Genomic DNA, 18881 nt, shown 5'->3' with positions numbered 1-18881 from the left:
ATGTGTTACATGTGAAAGCAGTGGCCTGAAAGAATGTTTTTCATCACTAGATAAGCAGTATCATTGGTCATAGGGATAATTATGCTTACTGCTTTATGAAATTGTTTTCTAATAAATTTTTAGTTCACTGCTGCCATGTTAATTGAGTATGTTTTAGAAAAGAGAGGAAAAAATAGAAGTCAGTAAATTGATAATTATCACTATCAAGCACCTGTTACTTGCTTTACACATTCATAAGCAATTTAGCTGCATGGCTTAATGTAATTTTAATAACACTGAAGTAGACATTATTAGATTCATCTTATTCCTGGGGCTTAGAGATGGTACCAAAGATCATATATCTACACTTTTGCAGAGCTAAGATTTAAAGCCAGATCAAACTAGATATTTGACTACTATGTTACATGTTTCCTACTGGCAACGAATTATAAAGCTATTAGTATTGAGATATTAATTACAAATAATTTTTCACTTGGAAAAGATGAAATTTCCTTATATCTATACGATATAGTTTGAATATTAATTTTTTAAAAATTTCATGAGAAGATAGGTACATGAAAAATTGAATATATTTCTGAAATTATAAGAAAGTAACTGCAAAAATTTGGCAATGATTGCATGGATTAATACTTACATTTTGGTAGCCAATGTATTAATCAAAGATTTTATGGATTTATTTATTTATTTTTTTAGAAAATAGAAGTGACCCTTATAAAAAAAGTTAGATATTCAAGAAACATTTGCAAAAAAGAACAAACTGAAGCCCACTTTCATAGTGCTTACTTTCAATGACATACAGAAGCATTCATTTTTAAAACTTGATTAGGTATATTTAAATCATACATGGGATACATACTCCTTTTGTTCAGTCAAATGATACAGACACAAATAGGACACTAGTAATATCCCTTCACACTTTCACGCTTCTACACTAACTAAGCAATTTTGATGTGTATCTTACCACATATTTTCTTCATTCATATTAAACTATACAAATATATATAAGGATAAGTTGGATTTCAAAATGTTTCACATTAATCTGCTAGTGCATTTTTGGTTTTACTTAAATATAATGTAGATGTTCCTCTAAGACAGTGGTTCTCATCCTTGGCTGCACATTAGAATCACCTGGGAATCTTTTTAAAATCCTGATTTCTGGGCCTCATCCTCCGGAAATTCTGTTTCTTTGTTATGGGGTGAGGCCACAACATTAGTAACAAAGAAACAGAATTTCCGGAGGATGGGGCCCAGAAATCAGGATTTGAAAAAGATTCCCAGGTGATTCTAATGTGCAGCCCAGGTTGAGAACCACTGCTCTAAGACAATTTACCTCTTAAGCAGTGATTCAAGGCATGCTACAGATTAGAATCACTTGGGCAACGTAAAAAAAAAAAAGGAAATTGCCAGAGCCCCACCCCCCTGAGATTCCAGTTTAATTGGCCTGGGTGGGGCCTTGGCATCAAGCTCCCCAGTTGACTCTGATGTGCAGCTTGTTAAAACCACTGATTTAAGCAATCCAAACCGGCTGGAAGTGCCGGCCGCCTGCGGAATGGTTCTGGCACACTCCTCCCGGGAAGGCCCACCCCTAGTAGGACAGCCGCAGTGCTGATTGGGGAGACTGGGACGCCCACTTCAAGGCTCCTCAAGAAGACTGGCTTGATAGGACATTTTTCTCTTAAATCATGTCAGGAACAGTCCCGTGACTGCAAAACGTATCACCAGGGCCAGGAATTTCAGAGGCCACCTAAGTAACCGTGGGCTCTGCTGGGCTGGTTCATTCCCTGAGCTGACTAAACGCCAGAGATGTGCCCTTGCCTGCAGAGGTTCCCAGTGGCCCATCGCAGGAAGCCACACCCAGACTGGTTTCTCCCTGCCTGGGAGAGGCGCCTCGCCGCTGAAGGAGCTTGTTCAGCTCCCCGGGCTGGTCGGGGAGAGTTTGCAGGCAGCGCCATGTGTCCGTCTTGGTGAGCCAAACATGTGGATGGACATTTCGTCTTCTTCACTATCGCTACGCATTTAAGAAACCGGAAGATAGAGGCACCAAACAGGAGAATTATGGAGGCTTTTGCTCCGCTTTTAATTTTGTTTCTGGGAGATCAAACAATTGGCAGCCAGTGACCATTGGGTTTCGGCCTGCATGATTGCCACCATTGGTTCTGCCTTCAACCAATGCCCTTCCCCTTTCTCAAAGCACTTAGTTGGTCAGAAGTTTTGAGAGACCAGGCAGGTTGTTGGAATTTAGGAGTAAAAACAAACCAAAAAAAACCCAACTTTTTTTTTTTTTGAAGGTGTGAGTTTTAAGCTAACGGAGTCTGGCAGGTGAGTGGATAAAGCCACAGTCTATTTAATGAGGGAGGGAATCAATGTCAGGGAGTGAGAAAAAAAAAGACTAAATCAGAACTGAGCTATTTTTCTCAGTTTCTTTTCTAGTTCTAAAACAATAGCATTCAACGTTTAGATTTTATTCCTTTACGCTCCAAAAAATAATTGCCACGGGTTGCATGCCTTGGTAAATGGGCGACTGGTTACACAGGGTTTCAGCAAAACAGGAATGAGCCCGACCGTCAACCGCAGCCCACCTGTACTGTGCGGGGAGGCCGGGGCCACCGGGGTTCTGCTGGGAAACCGGCGGCTCGTCCCACACCTGGAGCCCCGGCGGCCAGCTGCAGGCCCCGCCCCCGGCGTCACGGGCGGCGGGCGGCGGGCGATTGGCTGGGGCCCCTGCGGCTCCCGAGCCGGCGGGGGCGGGGCGGGGAAAGGGAAGAGGAGGCGGCCGGTCTGCCGGCTGGGCTCCAGCTCCCGCGGCTGAGGCTGGGAGCTGTCTGCGAAGTGATTTTTTTTGCTTTATTTTTTTTAATCCCCGAGGCAGATGGCTGGCGTGGAAGCACCGCCCGTCTCCGCTCTCCGGATCTGTGCCTGGCTCCTCTCTAGCTTCTTGGGGCTCGGGATCGTCGCGCTGTGATGTGTGCCGGGGAGGACTCGGTAAGGGTGAGAGCGAACCCCTTTGGCGGCTCCCTGCCTTCAGTTTCATCACCCACCGTCTTCCCTTCTCTCTTTCTTCTCTGTCTCTCTCTTCCCTTCCTGCTCTCCCTCTCCCCTCCGTGATTGTGTTCTGGTTTGATGAACTGCCTCAAAACTAGACGTTAGGGCTGTCGAACTGTTTTTTGTGTTTTTGGTTTGTGTGTGTGTGTGTGTGTGTGTGTGTGTATTTTTAAAAAGAAAAAACACACCCTTTTCAGTCCCTTGATTTCGAAAGAGGAATTATTTTATCTTTTCTGAATGCTGGGTTTTGTGGAAAGGCAAATTATGCTTGCCCGCCCCCCACACACTTACACACCTACCTTTGTCATCTCATTTTGAAATGCAGGCGTTTAAGGCAATGTTGGCTCAGTCTCAGAGGTAATGAAGAGGATGGGGCGTTGGAAAATCCCCGGGTCGATCCCTTAAGGGGGAAAACGGTGTTTGTTTTGGAGCTTGCCCAGAAGTAGTTTTCAAGGGAGAGCTGCAGAAAAAAGTTGGTGCTCTTCCCAGCCAGCACTAACTTTGCAGAACTTAATAGTTGTTTGGGGCATCCTTCGTTTGACATTATAAAACACATAGACACACTCGACTGTGCGCAGCAGTGAGACAGCTGGCTGGTTAGTGACACACTCCAGTGTGGAGGGTTAACCTCCCTGTGCCTTTAGAAAGGATGCATTCAAACTAGTCTTACTCATAAGGGCATGTTAACACAGGCATTTAGAAAGTTATCTAAATAAGAGCTAAGTTTCTTCTTGCTTCTTTTCACCTAGTTCTTTGCAAGGAGAAGAAACAACCCTATAGTCTGAGAGCAAGCCTTTGACTAAAATCAACCTTGAAAGATAGACCCACAAGGATTGGCTCCTTATCCACCAACATGTATTATATTCTGTATCAGAAAAGTAACTCCAGAGTAGATAATTATTTTTAAGTTGGGCTAGGTCACATTTCTGTGAAGATAAACATCATTTAAAAAAATCTTTGCCCTAGCCAGTTTGGCTGAGTGGATAGAGTGTTGGCCTGCAGACTGAAGGGTCCCAAGTTCGATTCCTGTCAAGGGCACATGCCCGGGTTGTGGGCTTGGTCCCCAGTGTGGGGCTTGCAGGAGGCAGCCAATTCGATGATTCTCTCACAGCATTGATGTTTCCATCTCTCTCTCCCTCTCTTTTCTTTTCTGAAATCAATAAAAATATATTTAAAAAATCTTTGTTGGCTTAATATATATATATATATATATATATATATATGTACATATATATGTATATGTATATATATATACATATACATATATATGTATATGTATATATATATCATATAAATTTTTTATTTCAGAGAGGAAGGGAGAGGGAGAGAGAGAGAAACATCAGTGATGTGAGAGAATCATTGATCAGCTGCCTCCTGCATGCCCCCCACTGGGGATTGAGCCAACAACCCCGGCATGTAACCTGTTAGGGAATCCACCTGTGACCTCCTGGTTCAAGGATTGATGCTTACCCACTGAGCCCCTCTGGCCGGCCCTTTGTTGGCTTTTTAAGAACAAACGTGTAACACATAATCATTGCAACAGATTAAACTCACTCACTGCTCCAGTGTGAACTCCCACAACAATCTACTGTAAAAAGTAATGTCTTATCTTTCTGGACTCTTTCCTGTTCTCATTACAAATACATATTACATACCTGCATGAGGATAATTTGTTTTTATCAAAATGAGATTATACTGTGTGAAAGAATTTCAATCTAAAGTGAACTAGAGGATATAGAGTGGACAGTCTCAGGCATGTGCCCCCAGAAAAACAAAACTAAAGGACTGATAGATGATTTTCTATAAATGCCTGGTTTACAGGAAACTGATCATGTGGCATTTTCTTAAATATTCGGGTGTTATTCAGGTAGCCTTATATCAACCTTGACAGTTCTCATAAACCATAGGCTTATAAACCTCTGTTTCCAGAAATGTGAACAAGACCAACCCAGGCCAAGCTGGTCTCACCAAATTGATCTAAATTGAGCTTTATTTGTGTGACTGGATTGGTTTTGTCTGCTTGAGGGATTTTCAAAGCTGGTCTCTGTTTGATTTCATTTTAACAGACTCTAAACTCTCCCCACTTCCTGTTCCCTGCCCATAAAGCAGCCTACCCCAAACCCTCTGTGGATTTGCCTGTAGCTTGCCACAGTATGTGTGTTCCAAATTGTAATTTTTCCGCTATTCCTCATTGAACTCACCTCTCTTTCTTTTTTCTTTCTTTTTTTGACAATTTTGAGCTGGCTTCTTTATTTGGGTCAACACTGTAGTGGTTTCCCCCACTACTTGAAAGTAGAGCATTCCTATGAAAACTTATCATAAACCAAAATGGCATAAAGCGAAGAAGCAGTTGACATTAATTTATATGGGAAAAATTTGAGTGTTCCCAGACTCAAAAAAAATAAATAACCTACCAACTCATACCAAATACTCTTAATTATGTTCAGTTTTACACTCAACGTAACACCCTTATGAGCATTCAGGCTTTTCCGATACCTTAGGACACATATTGCTAATAGATGTGCAAAATAAACCGAGATATAGCACAGGTGTTCACAGACACAGTTCACAGCTCTGGCAGCTTGATGCTGAGATGCTGAATGTAGTTGCCTGGGAGGGGGTTTAGCCCGGGCCACTCTTGCTGCAGGGCATGCTGCTGCCTCTATAATGATTGCTGCCAACACATGCTGAACACTATTTTCACTTTTTGCCTTTTTTTGTAAAAATGAAAATCTTTTTCGGATTTCTTTTGGTTAGCGAAAGCAGGTACTAATGTGGGTCTTTTGTAAAAATGAGTTGTGGGATGCAAATTTTAAAAAGCCCAGGATACCTGCATGTAATGGAAAGCAACAACATTCAAAAGTTTTAGGGAGTTTAAAAAAATAATATTGCAACTGCTACTTTAACATTTGTTAAATTGTATGAAAAGGATGGGGAATCTAGGCAGTCTAAAACAGGATGGATGTCAAAAATGTTTGACCTTTGCACAGCAAGAACTGAATACCTTTGAATGCAATTACTTAGTAACTAAGTAGAAATTGAATAGGATATCACTTATTTTGATGCCAGTAAAATGAAGGAAACGCTCAGAATTTGATGACAATTTATTATAGAACAGAGATGACTCCTTGTTAGACAAATGTACTTTTAAGAATCAATTTTAAAAATTAAGAGGTAAAAAGTGAGCACATATTCAAGTCTTCATTAGATGTCTTATTGTCTGATCTAGTTGGAAGTATTTTTTTTTTAATGAAGGAAAATCAAAGCGCTACAAGCAAGATCACTTAGGGATTCTTAAAACTCAAAGCATTGGTGAAGATAAATTTAATAGCTTGTCAATGCTTGAAACAAGGAGACTTGATTTATCAAGTCTTGGAACAATTATGTGTGTGGTGGATGCTGTCATCATTACTGGTCAATAGTTACAGCAGCTAAGCAGCTTTCTTTACACTTAGAAGAGGCTTGTTGTGAGTGTACCCTCTTGAAAACACTGTTCCCTTCTTGTTATCTTCAATGAGTGTATTTAATTTCAGAAATTGTCTTAATCATAGAAACAACAGTTGTCACAAAACCAGTATCGCTATTGGAGTAAGAAGTGGTCCTAGTTTCATAAGAATTGTACCCTTAATGGAATCTTCTTTTTTGATGCTCAGTGAAGAGTGTATTCATTCCGTTATTTGAGGTAATAATATGGAACTCTGCACTAAAACTCATGATCCTTGATATAGGAATATATCCTAAGGAAGTCATCTGAATTCCATATGAAGATTTATATATATGTTTATTACAGTGTTATCTGTGATATGGAAAAATATTTAAAATAAAATTAATTCCACACTAGCAAGCTTTTAAAATAATTTAATGCACTACTAGTATATCTCTATATTGATAAAATTTAGTTTCCAAAATATTTTTTAAATTTTTGTGATTTAGAAAGATTTTTGCAATGTATTGAGTGAAAAAAGTAAGATTTAATACTATATAATCCTGAATGTATAGAATATAATTTTGAAATATAAATACATATAAAATAGCATTTGCTCAATAAATATTGATTAAGCTCGTACTACATATCAGGCATTGTCCTACATTAATAAATGTTGAACAACACTGTTGCACTTCCCATTTGCATATAAGTTCCTGTTTCTATCAATGGACAGATATATTGCTGGGGTCCAACCCCAGCAGGTCCAGGGGTCCCCAAAGGTGTGGACGGAGTCGGCGAAGAAGGAATGACACGGAGATAGCATTCAGTTGATCAGCAGCCTAGCCAGGATCTCCAGCCAAGTTCTGGTCTGGATCTCCAGAGAGGTTCTGCTTAGGATCTCCAGCCAGGTTCTGTGTCCATGTTCTCTTGCTAGGTTCTCCAGGTTCTCCAGCCAGGTTCTGTAGCCATGTTCCCTCACTAGGTTCTCCAGCCAGGTTCTGTCCAGGTTCTCCAGCCAGGTTCAGTCACCAGGTTCTAGGCAGGTTCTCTTGCCAATTTCTGTAGTCAGGTTCAGTCCAGGATCTTTTGCCATGTTCTTTCCAGCCAAGTTCTTCTGTCTCTAGAGAGCGTTCTGTGTAGGTTCTGTGCCTAGGTTCTGTCTCTAGGTTCTGTGTGGGTTCTGTCTTCTATCTTCTAAGTTCTGTCTTCTAAGTTCTGTCTGCTGTTGTCTTGTTACAACTGTATTTATACCAGTTGATTCCAATCCTATCAATCTCTATTCCAAAGGTTAGGGCGTTTCTTATCTCCATTCCAGGGAGTAAAGATTATGTAGCTTAAGCATGATTGTTCATAGTTAAAGTGATTAATTACCCGCCTGGCACTTAGTTAAGAGGTTTAATTCCCTCCCTAACTTCAGGGGAAAATGCCTACCTGGGGAAACAACCTTTCTCAGAGACCTTGGTTAAAACACATAGTGCCAAGAAGGTGAGCAAACATATTAAGAACAGTATGCCATATATGCCAGGTCCCTTGAAACAGCAAGCATGGACCGGCTCCCGGCAATATATCATATACAAAAAATTTGGATTTCTAGGTAGTAAAGTTATAGCTTTTTATTTTTCAATCTTTTTCTGATATGTCCAGATCTTCTACAGCAACTATTATTTTTATAATCACAAAAATGCCATTTTGAAAAATATCACCAAGAATACTATAACTAAAATTAAAAGACCAACTCTAAGCTCTGTATTTTATACACCAGTATGCCTTTTACAAAAGATATTAAAAGCAGTGAGAACTTGATAACACCCCTATGGAAAATGATCCCTAGTGAAAAACAGACTTAAATGGGCATTTCACAAAGGAAAGACAATTTTGACTATTCTAAGGTTTCGGGAAGAAAGATGTTCATTTCCCAATAATTGGAGAATATTCAGCATAAAAATATGTTACCATATTTTCACACATCACATTAACAAACATGGAAAGCAATTCAAAATGTGTGAGGTTGTTGAGAAGACTAATAACATGGAAAAAATGTTCATGATATGAGGAATGAAAACACTAAGTTACAAATGATTTCCTATCTTTGAAAAATATTCCCATGATTGCCCAGCTGGTATGTCAATTGGTTGAGTGTCGACCTATGAACCAACCAGGAGGGCATGGTCCCATTCCCCATCAGGGCGCATGCCTGGGTTGCAGGCTTGATCTCCAGTAGGTGGCGTGCAGGAGGCAGCTGTTTGATGTTTCTCTCTCATTGATCTTTCTTTCCCTCTCCCTTCCTCTCTCTGAAATCAATAAAAACATAATGTTAATAGTACTTATTAACATTGGTGGTGGGATTATATATGATTTCTATTTTCTCATGACATTAATCTGTAGTTTCTAAAATGTCTACAATAAATATATTTTAGTTTTGTCTTAGAATGAAGAGAACATAGATGATATTACCTTTCCCCTCTTTCACAAAGCCTCCACCATCTCTTGTATGTAATTTCATGTCAGGTGTCATTGTTTCTGAATTATATTTGCTGGTGAGAACATTTGATTTATAAGGGAAACCACCAGATACAACTTATTCTAGTCACATTCACTCTTCTGACTCCAGCTGTTTTCTTGAATAATAAGCAGTGTGGGTCTGATTCAAGCTTTATTCCGTTCCATTTCCTGTTGATCACATCTGCTAGGGCAGCAGTGGGCAAACTACGGCCCGCGGGCCAGATCCGGCCTGTTTGAAATGAATAAAACTATTGAAAAAAAAGACCGTGCCCTTTTATGTAATGATGTTTACTTTGAATTTATATTAGTTCACACAAACACTCCATCCATGCTTTTGTTCCGGCCCTCCGGTCCAGTTTAAGAACCCATCGTGGCCCTCGAGTCAAAAAGTTTGCCCACCCCTGTGCTAGGGTCTCATGCTGATAGGTCTTCATGAAATATTCCTTAATTTATTTCTCTAAAATCTTCTTTGTTCCATTTAAGGCCTTTCTGAATGAGGAAGATGAGCACAATTACATTTCTGTTAGCAAAACGAACTTACAAAATTTCAACTCTGCGGAGGGTAGGTAATAACAAAACGTCTTCAGGAAAGACAATACCATTGACTTTACCTGCTGCCATTTCAAATACTTCTGTGTTATCACTGAGCTGACATCAAAAGCCACTTACTTGAGACACAAAACTTTAAAAATAGTCTGAGAAGATACAGTTTAATACTTAAAAGATTTGTGTTGACTGGTTTTAGTATGTACTTCCTGGCAACAGATTCCCTTTTAAGACATAATAAAACTAAACATTTTTGTTAGTGTTTCATCAGAAAAAAAGAAGGGAACATTTTCTCCATCCTTTTAGCTTGGGTATATTTTTAGATGAAGATAAGGAAAGAAATACGAATCCTCATGACATTCAGTGGAGAGTTTGTTTTGCCTAGGGAATCAAGTTTTCTTATCAGAGGTCCTGAGTATCTTTGTAGAGGTGTGGAATGCGAGAGAGTCCCACAGTGGTCATTGAAGTTGTAATTAATTAATTCTATGTGAAGTTAGAGTCCCAGCATACAAATATTTTCATGCCGAAACCTGTTTGGCTCAGTGGATAGAGCGTCGGCCTGCAGACTGAAGGGTCCCAGGTTCGATTCCGGTCAAGTGCATGTACCTGGGTTGTGGGCACATCCCCAGTGGGAGATGTACAGGAGGCAGCTGATCGATGTTTCTCTCTCATCGATGTTTCTAGCTCTCTATCTCTCTCCCTTCCTCTCTGTAAAAAATCAATAAAATATATTTAAAAAAAATATTTTCATAATGCATCTGTACACAACTTGGTCTATTTTCTTTTAATATACTTTGGATTTAATCAAGTTAGATTAAATCTCTCATTAATTGCTGGTAATTTTATTTGCCACCTTTGTTTATGCTACCAGGCCCACATGATGTTGAACATGGTCATTTCAGAATACTGTAGATTGGTCATGTTCTGAAGATATTAGGAATCAGCAGAAAGAATCTTGAAATAGGTTCTTATCTAGGAATTGAGAACCTTCTGACCAATAAGTGTTTTTTTTTCCCGCCCACTAACTTGAACTATCTAATGTAAAGAGCAATGAAGGTGGTATTTAAAAAGTATAACAGACTTGTTTTTGAGATTACTTTGATATCTAGAAATGTATATGCCCTATGTAAGTATATGTTTTACTGCAACAATTATCTCAACTTTCTTTTGCTGTTCTGAAAACTAAGCTGAAATTTTAGCTGGATTTTGCCATAAACATGTCAAAGCCTATCTCATGAGGATTAACCTCTGAAGAATTTCAGGTAATGAGGGAATCTCATGAAGTTCACGCCTGATCCCTCTATAGGACTGTGGACTCCTTGGAGACAAGAACCATGGATGCTTACATAGGATGCTTCATCATTTTGGTTGTAGTGCCTGGAAAAGTGCATGGCTGACACATTGGCCTTTTGGTACCTATTTATTAAACAGGTATGAGGAAAAGAGATCTCTGAACAGTGGAAATAGGTTTGACTAAATATGTCTTGTTAAGTTTCTATATTCTGCTCCCTGAAGACCATTAGGTCATTCATTCCATTTATTTCTGTTTATTAACTACTAGAGGCCTGGTGCATGAAATTTGTGCATGGAAGGGGAGTGGGGGGGGGGGGGCTCTCAGCCCAGCCTGCACCCTCTCAGAATCCAGGACTCCTTGGGGGATGTCCAACTGCTGGTCAGTCAGACATCCCTCTCACAATCCGGGACCACTGGCTCTTAACCGCTCACCTGCCTGCCTGCCTGGTCACCCCTAACCACTCGCCTGCCTTCCTGATCGCCCGTAACCCCTCTGCCTGCCTGCCTGGTTATCCCTAACCACTCACCTGTCTGCCTGATTGCCCCTAACCACTCTGCCTGCCTGCCTGATCCTCCCTAACTGCTTGCCTGCCTGCCTGATCGCCCCTAACCGCCTCTGCCTCGGCCCCTGTTGCCACAGCTTCATCCCAAAGGACATCCAGAATGATGTCCGGAAGGTCGTTTGGCTGCCTGGTCTAATTAGCATATTATGCTTTTATTATTATAGAGTCTAAGGTAGATGGAAGTATGAGTTAAGTCTTAAGAAAGGCAGATATTTTGGCAGCCACGGGACAAACAAACCTGTAAAATTAGACACGAGCATTAAAAACAAGGAGGTCTTCAACTGCTGAAGACCATGAAGGCACCGCTATATAGAGCACTTTGCAATGACTGGTGCTCAATGCACTGGTGCTGAACTCTCAGAGAAGGAAATGCATTTAGAATGCTGTATAAAGTATAGGAAAATTGAGAACACATTTATAATGCTTTCCATCCTGGATGAAAGGAATTAATGAAGCTGTCTGGAAAAAAAAAAAAAATAGGTTACTCAGAAGAACTTCCTTCCTGTGAGTTTTGAAATTTACATACCTTGGCTATTTTTAAAAACAGATTTGTCTTGTTCTAGTTCCCTTTTTATGTCTTCCTATTACAGCCTTGCAAGTGGCCATTTTAGGCTGACATGCTGTAGATTTTAATATGAACTGTAATAACTTTAGCATGCATAATAAAAGCTGTAATGAATTAACAGGAAATAACTAAGCATATATCACTTCTACAGCCAGTGTTCTTAAGATTATTACAGATATTCTGCATGTAAGAGAGGTATTATGTTATTCATTAATCATATGTTCATTCCACAAACACATATTGAAAGTCTATGCCTGATACTTACTGTTTTAGGCCTACGCCGTATCAATGAACAAAAGAGATATAAATTCCTCCTCTGATGGAGGCAGAAGAAAACAGAGCTAAAATACAAAAATAATTATACCTTATTAGAAAGGGACGTGAGTTCTATGAGAAATGAAACTGGAGGAAAATAGGGACTGCTGAGACAAGGCTGTGCAGAGTGAAGGAGGAGAGGGGTATTGAGAGAACATGGGGAGGCAGATAGGGAGGCACTGGCGGCTATAATTATAACTAAGATGAGAGCCTTTAGAGATTTGGAATTGTGGAAATATCAGGATCTAACTTAGGTTTTTAACAGGACTAGGTGATAGTATTAGACGAGAGTGATGGTGGGAATGATGCCAAGTGGTGAGATTCTGGATATATTTTAAAGGCAGGGCCAACAGAATTTGCTGACTGACTGTATGGATTTTGAGGGAAGACAGGACCCCCTGATGACTCAAAGGCTTTAGGGCTGAAGATCTAGAAGAATGAAGCTGCCATCAGCTGACAGAGCTCATCTGGGGGAGGGGACAGCAGGTTTTGGGGAGAGTACCAGGAGCTCAGTGTTTCACATGTTTCCATTTGGAGATAGGCTAGGCCAGTGGTTCTCAACCTTCCTAAAGCCGCGACCCTTTCAGACAGTTCCTCATGTTGTGGTGACCCCCAACCATAAAATTATTTTCGTTGCTACTTCATAACTGTAATTTTGCTACTGTTATGAATCGTAATGTAAATATCTGATATGCAGGATGTATTTTCATTGTTACAAATTGAACATAATTAAAGCATAGTGATTAATCACAAAAACAATATGTGATTATATATGTGTTTTCCGATGGTCTTAGGTGACCCCTGTGAAAGGGTCGTTCGACCCCCAAAGGTTGAGAACCTGGGCGAGGCTGTCTAGTTGGATGAGTCTAGTTGGATGAGTCTGGACTTTGGGGAAGAGTTCTGAGCTGGAGAACAGTCATTTAAGGAAACCTGTAGAAGTTCTCTTTAGATGGTCTTAGTTTTCTCAGTAAAACAGAAACAAGATCAGCAGGAAGGAAGCTGGGAGGAAGATACGCAGTTAGAGGAGAAGGTATGAAACAGTTGCCTGTTAAAATGGGAAAGTAAAGAGACTAGAAGTCCTATATGATTGCAGTTGGCATGTGCGTCCAACTTGTAGTTCATGGCCGGTAATTTAAAGTGACACTAACCAGGCACATTATGTGTTTCCCTGTATGCACTTTCAACCCATAGGTATTGGAATGGAGTGTATAGGGATTTGATAGAACTGATTTCAATATAGCTAGGGTAAGGGCTTTGCCAAGAAAGAAGTGAGACTGGACCTAAGGGGTGGAGAGAATACAAGGAAGTGACCACAGTGTTGACGATACATTTCTAAATGTGTGAGCAGGGAGATGAGGCCGTGCAAGGAGGAGGGGCAGCGAGAGATAGTGGGCCAGTCGCTTACAGGTCCCCGTGAGACCCGATGATATTGAAGTCGGGCTGAAATGGATCATTTATTTACATGTACATTTTATTGTTATATATTGGATCATATTTCAAATACACGTAAAGAGCTTTCTAATGAATGCATCTAATGAGTGTTTGAAAATTAAATATTTGAATTTGTTAATTTATTTTTTCAAATGAAGTATGCTTGCAGTATTTTTTCCCCCTGAATGACTTAAGTTCAGATATTTTATACTAGTCCTATTCTTCCTCCTAACCCTCACATTCCTTGGGAGGCTGCCAGAAGCTATGTGCCTTCTACCAACTTATTGCTCAAGTTTCTCTCCTATATCAGAGCCTTCTACTGGCTGTGGAGGCTCTCACTCCAGCGGAGGTATTTGGATCAGGCTTCGGTAACCATTGACCAAGCTGTGTCACTTGGGTGAGTTTCCCAATCACTCTGAGTCTCAATGTTTTCAACCTCAAATGGGGATAAAAACATGTACATTGTTGTCAGATTAAAGTTATGTATATTTATCCCCAGCACGGGACTTTGCATGTCTTTTTAAAATTTATTTATTTTTATATTATTTTTTATTGATTAAGGTATTACAAATGTGTCTTTATCCCCCCATTGTCCCCTCATCCCCCCAGTCTTGCCCTCACCCTCACTCCTTGTTGTCTGTGTCCATCGCTTATGCTTATATGCATGCATACTGCATGTCTTTTTAAATGGTAGATACTGTTATGATCTCAGGTTTATTGAATTAATAATATTGTATTACAGTTGAATAACTGAATCTCAAAAACAGCTCTTCTATCATTTCAATAACGTAGATTTTAGGAGTATTCAGGATTACCAATGTCAGAACATATAATATATGTTTATAATTTTCAGCTTTAAGAATAGACTATGACATATTGGCAAATTACCGTGAGTATGGGTGAGATTTTTTTTTTTTTTTTTTTTTTTTTTTTTAGTTTCCAGTAACACGGAGAGACAACATACCACTGCGACATTTTCCCTGCCTTTTTGCTAGCTTAAATCAGTTTTGAGCCTATGCATTAGCAAAAGGTAACTCAATTGGAGGTATGATCCCTATAAGAAAAAGCTGAGATATGTTGAAAAAAAGAGGTAATAAAGCTTTCAGTGTCTGAATGGACACATAAATACTTAATTCTCACACAAGAAAATTGAAAAATCTCTTTCTATTTAATGTATTTTGGCAACATTAAGAAGAGATAAACTTTTCCCAGTAGAAAGCAATGCATCTAGATACCACAGTCATATTTTATACCTCTGTCTTCTTTAAAAATAAACACGCTCTGTTTGAAAGTTCTAAACTGACCCTTCATCAGCAATGAAATAAAACACATTGCGGTGGAGGGTGTCTTCCCTCAGCCTGAGTGAGAGGCTGCTTCTGTGATGCAGAACTGTGTCTTTAGGTTGTGTCCCCAGCATCAACCATAGCGTTCGGTGTTCAGGTCTAGTTTGCTGAGTGAATTGGGACAGAGTGAGCTTGGTTTGGGCACTCTTTTCTATAGATGCATAAGGGCTGTGTGCTTGATTAGAATTGGCCTTTTCCCATGAGCGTCCTGTAAATGTTTATCTTCTTTTCCAAAGATTGTGTGGGGTGAAGAAAAACACTTCTTTTCCTTTTATAGGTAGCACAAAAATAATCACTAAGGGAGCCATGCCAACATGTCACCTTGGCACCTGATGCAATAAGAAACCAGCAAAGATTTCAGGTGATCTTACTGCCACCTTACTGCTTATTACCTGTCAGATAAGGAATCAGCTTCTTATAGAGAGAGCTGGAGAAGTAGGTCTGGTGTGACCCAGATTGGAACAAGCTATGGTTTTATCTGTGTTTCAGAGATGTATAGGCCAAGAAAACTTTCACATCCCAAGTCTACTGTGAAAAAGTTTCTTATCTTATAACATCTCTCTCTCTCTTTTTATTGACCCTGATAGGTAAATTCTTTTTCTTCCCAGGTTTGGGGTATATAGGAACTTTGATATTTTTGTTAGAGTTTTCTCATCTTGTTTGAGAAAAAGGTTACAAGTCTGTCAAGGCCAGGACCCAATGTTCTCCATTGCCAAACTTTTGGAAATATTGGCTGAAACTGATTTGTAATTGTATTAAATCTGCAGAGTCCATCCTGAAGGCCTCATCAGCCATTGCTGGGTATTTTTGTGTATAAACTAGACTTTCGCTATATTAGTTAATTCTAGCCTTAGATGAGAGGGTCTGCTTGTATCAGCTGTCAAGTCATCGGTACATGGCCTTGGTCTATACACTCAAAGAAGAAAGACTGCCCAATAATACGAGTGACATCTAACTAAATCTTCGTTCTTAATTTCAACTTTACATATTGAAAGAAATTTACATAGCCGAGTTCTCAAAGCATGTTCCAAGGACCAACTTGAGCACTAACCTGAAAACTTGTTAGAAATGCAGATTCTTTTTTTTTTTTTTTTTAAAGATTTTTAAAAATTGATCTTTAGAGAGAGGGGAAGGGAGAGGGAAACAGAAAGAGAAACATCAATATGAGAGCAAAACATCCATCTGGCTGCCTCCTACATGCCCTCAGTTGGGGGGTTGAGCCCGCAACCTGAGCATGTGCCCTGACTGGGAATTGAACCTGGCAACCCCAGGTACACAGGTTGACAACCAACAACCCAGCCACATTGGGAAGGAAAGAAATCCAGCTTCTTGAGCCCCACCCAGATCTGCTGAGTCAGCAGCATGGGGGCGGTGCTTCAGCACATTCGGATGCATACGGGAATTTGACAGCCACAAACAGAGCGTCTTGAAACGACTACACACAAGAATGCTTTTCTCTTTTAGACAAGTGAGCTCATATATGTACATTTCAGGTTGTGTGTTGGCTGATGATGACCTCATCAATGTTTAAATACTAACTGGGCTTAAGGGAATTCATTATCCCGTATTTACCTTTGATGGTCTGTCCTGCTACAAAATTTCCATTAAGCATTCATTGAGGGAAACAGGGTTTTGAGCTCTGTCTGCTTTCAAGTACATTTGTACACAAGAAGGAACATCGTATCTGTTATTTAGGTGCACTCTGTTATAGATTATAGCTTTTAATATCTTCTAGAAAAATATAGTTGTTCTAAATGACTATAATAAAAATGTAGGTTATGAATTAGAAATAATCTAATTTAAATGATCATATTTGATTATTTGAAATTTTATGTATAAATGGAATTGTGTAGTTGGAAAGGCATGACTTTGGAGTCAAATATTGCATGCCTTGAGTTATACTCTTTGACCTTTTATTTCTTCCCCTGAAACTAGGAAGTAAAACTTCATACCATGTTGTGAAGATTAAATTAAATGGCATGTGAAATGTATTTTGTAAGCAGTAATTATTATGAAAGTGTTATATGTACTTATTTTCTAGCAACATTTGGCTTGTATTTCTTTATTTCTAATTTTAATTGATCTTATGTCTTAAAATTGATAGCCTATAGATTTTAGAACTTTAATTACAGGTTTTGTTCAGCTTCTGTGAGTCAGTGGGATATTGGATCATGTAGCATCATGCACACATAATGCACAGGGCAGCATTAGACTGTTTCATAGCTATTAATTAAAACTTCTTCCTTTAAAACTTGAAACTTAAATTTTAAAAATTATAATTCAATACATTTCATTGTAACAAAAAAAGAAAAGTTAACAAGTTCCTCCTATTCCTTTTTTTTTCTTTTTTGCGATACCTAATAGATTGTAGCAATTCACACTCCCATTGCCAGAGTTATATTTAATTTGCTAAATTTTATTGAGGTTTTCCATCAATATTCATAAGTGAAAGTGATTTAATTTTCGTGTGCCAATTATAAAGACATTTACACATGCATATTTTTAGAACATAATTGATATTTCTGTGATGGTGATTAATGATTACTTGCAATGAAACTTTCCCCCCCTACTATATAATTGCCTTACTGTGAAATAGTATTGCAAGTTGGATGTATATAGCATTTGGTTTGTATTAATCTCATATTCAGTCCCTCTCTACCAGTTTAAACCTGTATGTTAAGAATATATTTTTAAACCTAGTTGGTTGTTTGTAATTGGTGGTTCTTTTCTTAAAAAATATATTTTTATTATTGATTTCAGATAGGAAGGGAGAGGGAGAGAGATAGAAACATCAATGATGAGAGAGAATCATTGATTGGCTGCCTCCTCCATGCCTCAGACTGGGGATGGAGCCCACAACCTGGTCATGTGCCCTGCCGGGAATCGAACAGTGACCTGGTTGATAGGTTGGACCTCAACCACTCAGCCACACAAGCCGGGCTGTGTTAAGAATCTTGATCTTGGTCATATGAATTAACTTTTACATTCTAGACAAAATGCTAATGTCAGTTCATTAAAGCAAGGGGTCCAGAAACAGGTGTCCTTTGTCACTGCATTTCTGGGTAATATTGAACATCAGGTTGTCATGCTCAGCCCAGGAACATGCAGGCTTTCTCATAGAGTTAATCGTTAATGGTATTTTCCATCACTAACCAGCAGGAATTTTGCTGTAATTCAAATTTCCACACAGTAGTAGTTGCTCTTAAACTAAAATGAAGTTAAGAATGAAGATTTTAATAAAAACCTAGGTAAACTATATTTTATTTTTTAATGAAATGCTAAATCTCCCTGCCTGTAAGGAGAGCAGCTCACTGGGGAGTAGAGTATCAAGACCTAAGCATTCTTTCTCGTTCAGTGTTATGATAACTGAACTTGTTTCGTGTGTGTGTGTGTGTGTGTGTGTGTGTGTGTGTGTGTGTTTTAAATTTGTTGTTAATTCTCAAGGTAGGGTTCCAATCAGTGGCATAATATTAGGTCAAGTAAAGCATGGAACCATTTGTTTATTATCAGAAACCATGACAAATCAGCTCCTTGTGGAGTGGTCTAAATCTTAGAATTATGAATGATATTCTTGAAAAATCTTAAAAATGTTCCTTAGAGCTTTTGTCTACTGGGTGGCTCTGCTTACCCATGGGAACAGTTGATAGAGGGTTTTGCTATCTTTAGCTAATTGGTTGCCTGGCAGACTCTGCAATTAAAGAGGTAGTATGGGAAAAGGAAACAAAAACACCTCGTTTCCTCTTTCAGGTCTCAGTGTGGCTTTCCTTCCATTAGAAGCAGGAGTAAGTTTCAGAAAACACAAGTACAGTAGCCCCCCCCCCTTATCTTCTGGAGATATGCTCCAAGACTCCCAG

General features: G+C 39.3%; 1 protein-coding gene across 1 annotated transcript in view; it reads left to right on the top strand.

Moving 5' to 3' along the window:
* Positions 1 to 2740: 2740 nt before the first annotated feature.
* The window catches only part of ATP10D (ATPase phospholipid transporting 10D (putative)), a 79375-nt gene continuing 63234 nt past the window's right edge, over positions 2741 to 18881 (top strand). Inside the window, exon 1 of the mRNA XM_081088351.1 lies at positions 2741 to 2982. The gene's annotated coding sequence lies outside the window, so the exon portion shown is untranslated. The remainder of the gene's footprint in view (positions 2983 to 18881) is intronic.

The sequence above is a fragment of the Myotis nattereri genome (assembly GCF_964212035.1).
Source record: "Myotis nattereri genome assembly, chromosome: 1".
Classification (NCBI taxonomy): Eukaryota; Metazoa; Chordata; class Mammalia; order Chiroptera; family Vespertilionidae; genus Myotis; species Myotis nattereri.
This window is presented reverse-complemented; position numbering and strand designations above follow the sequence as displayed.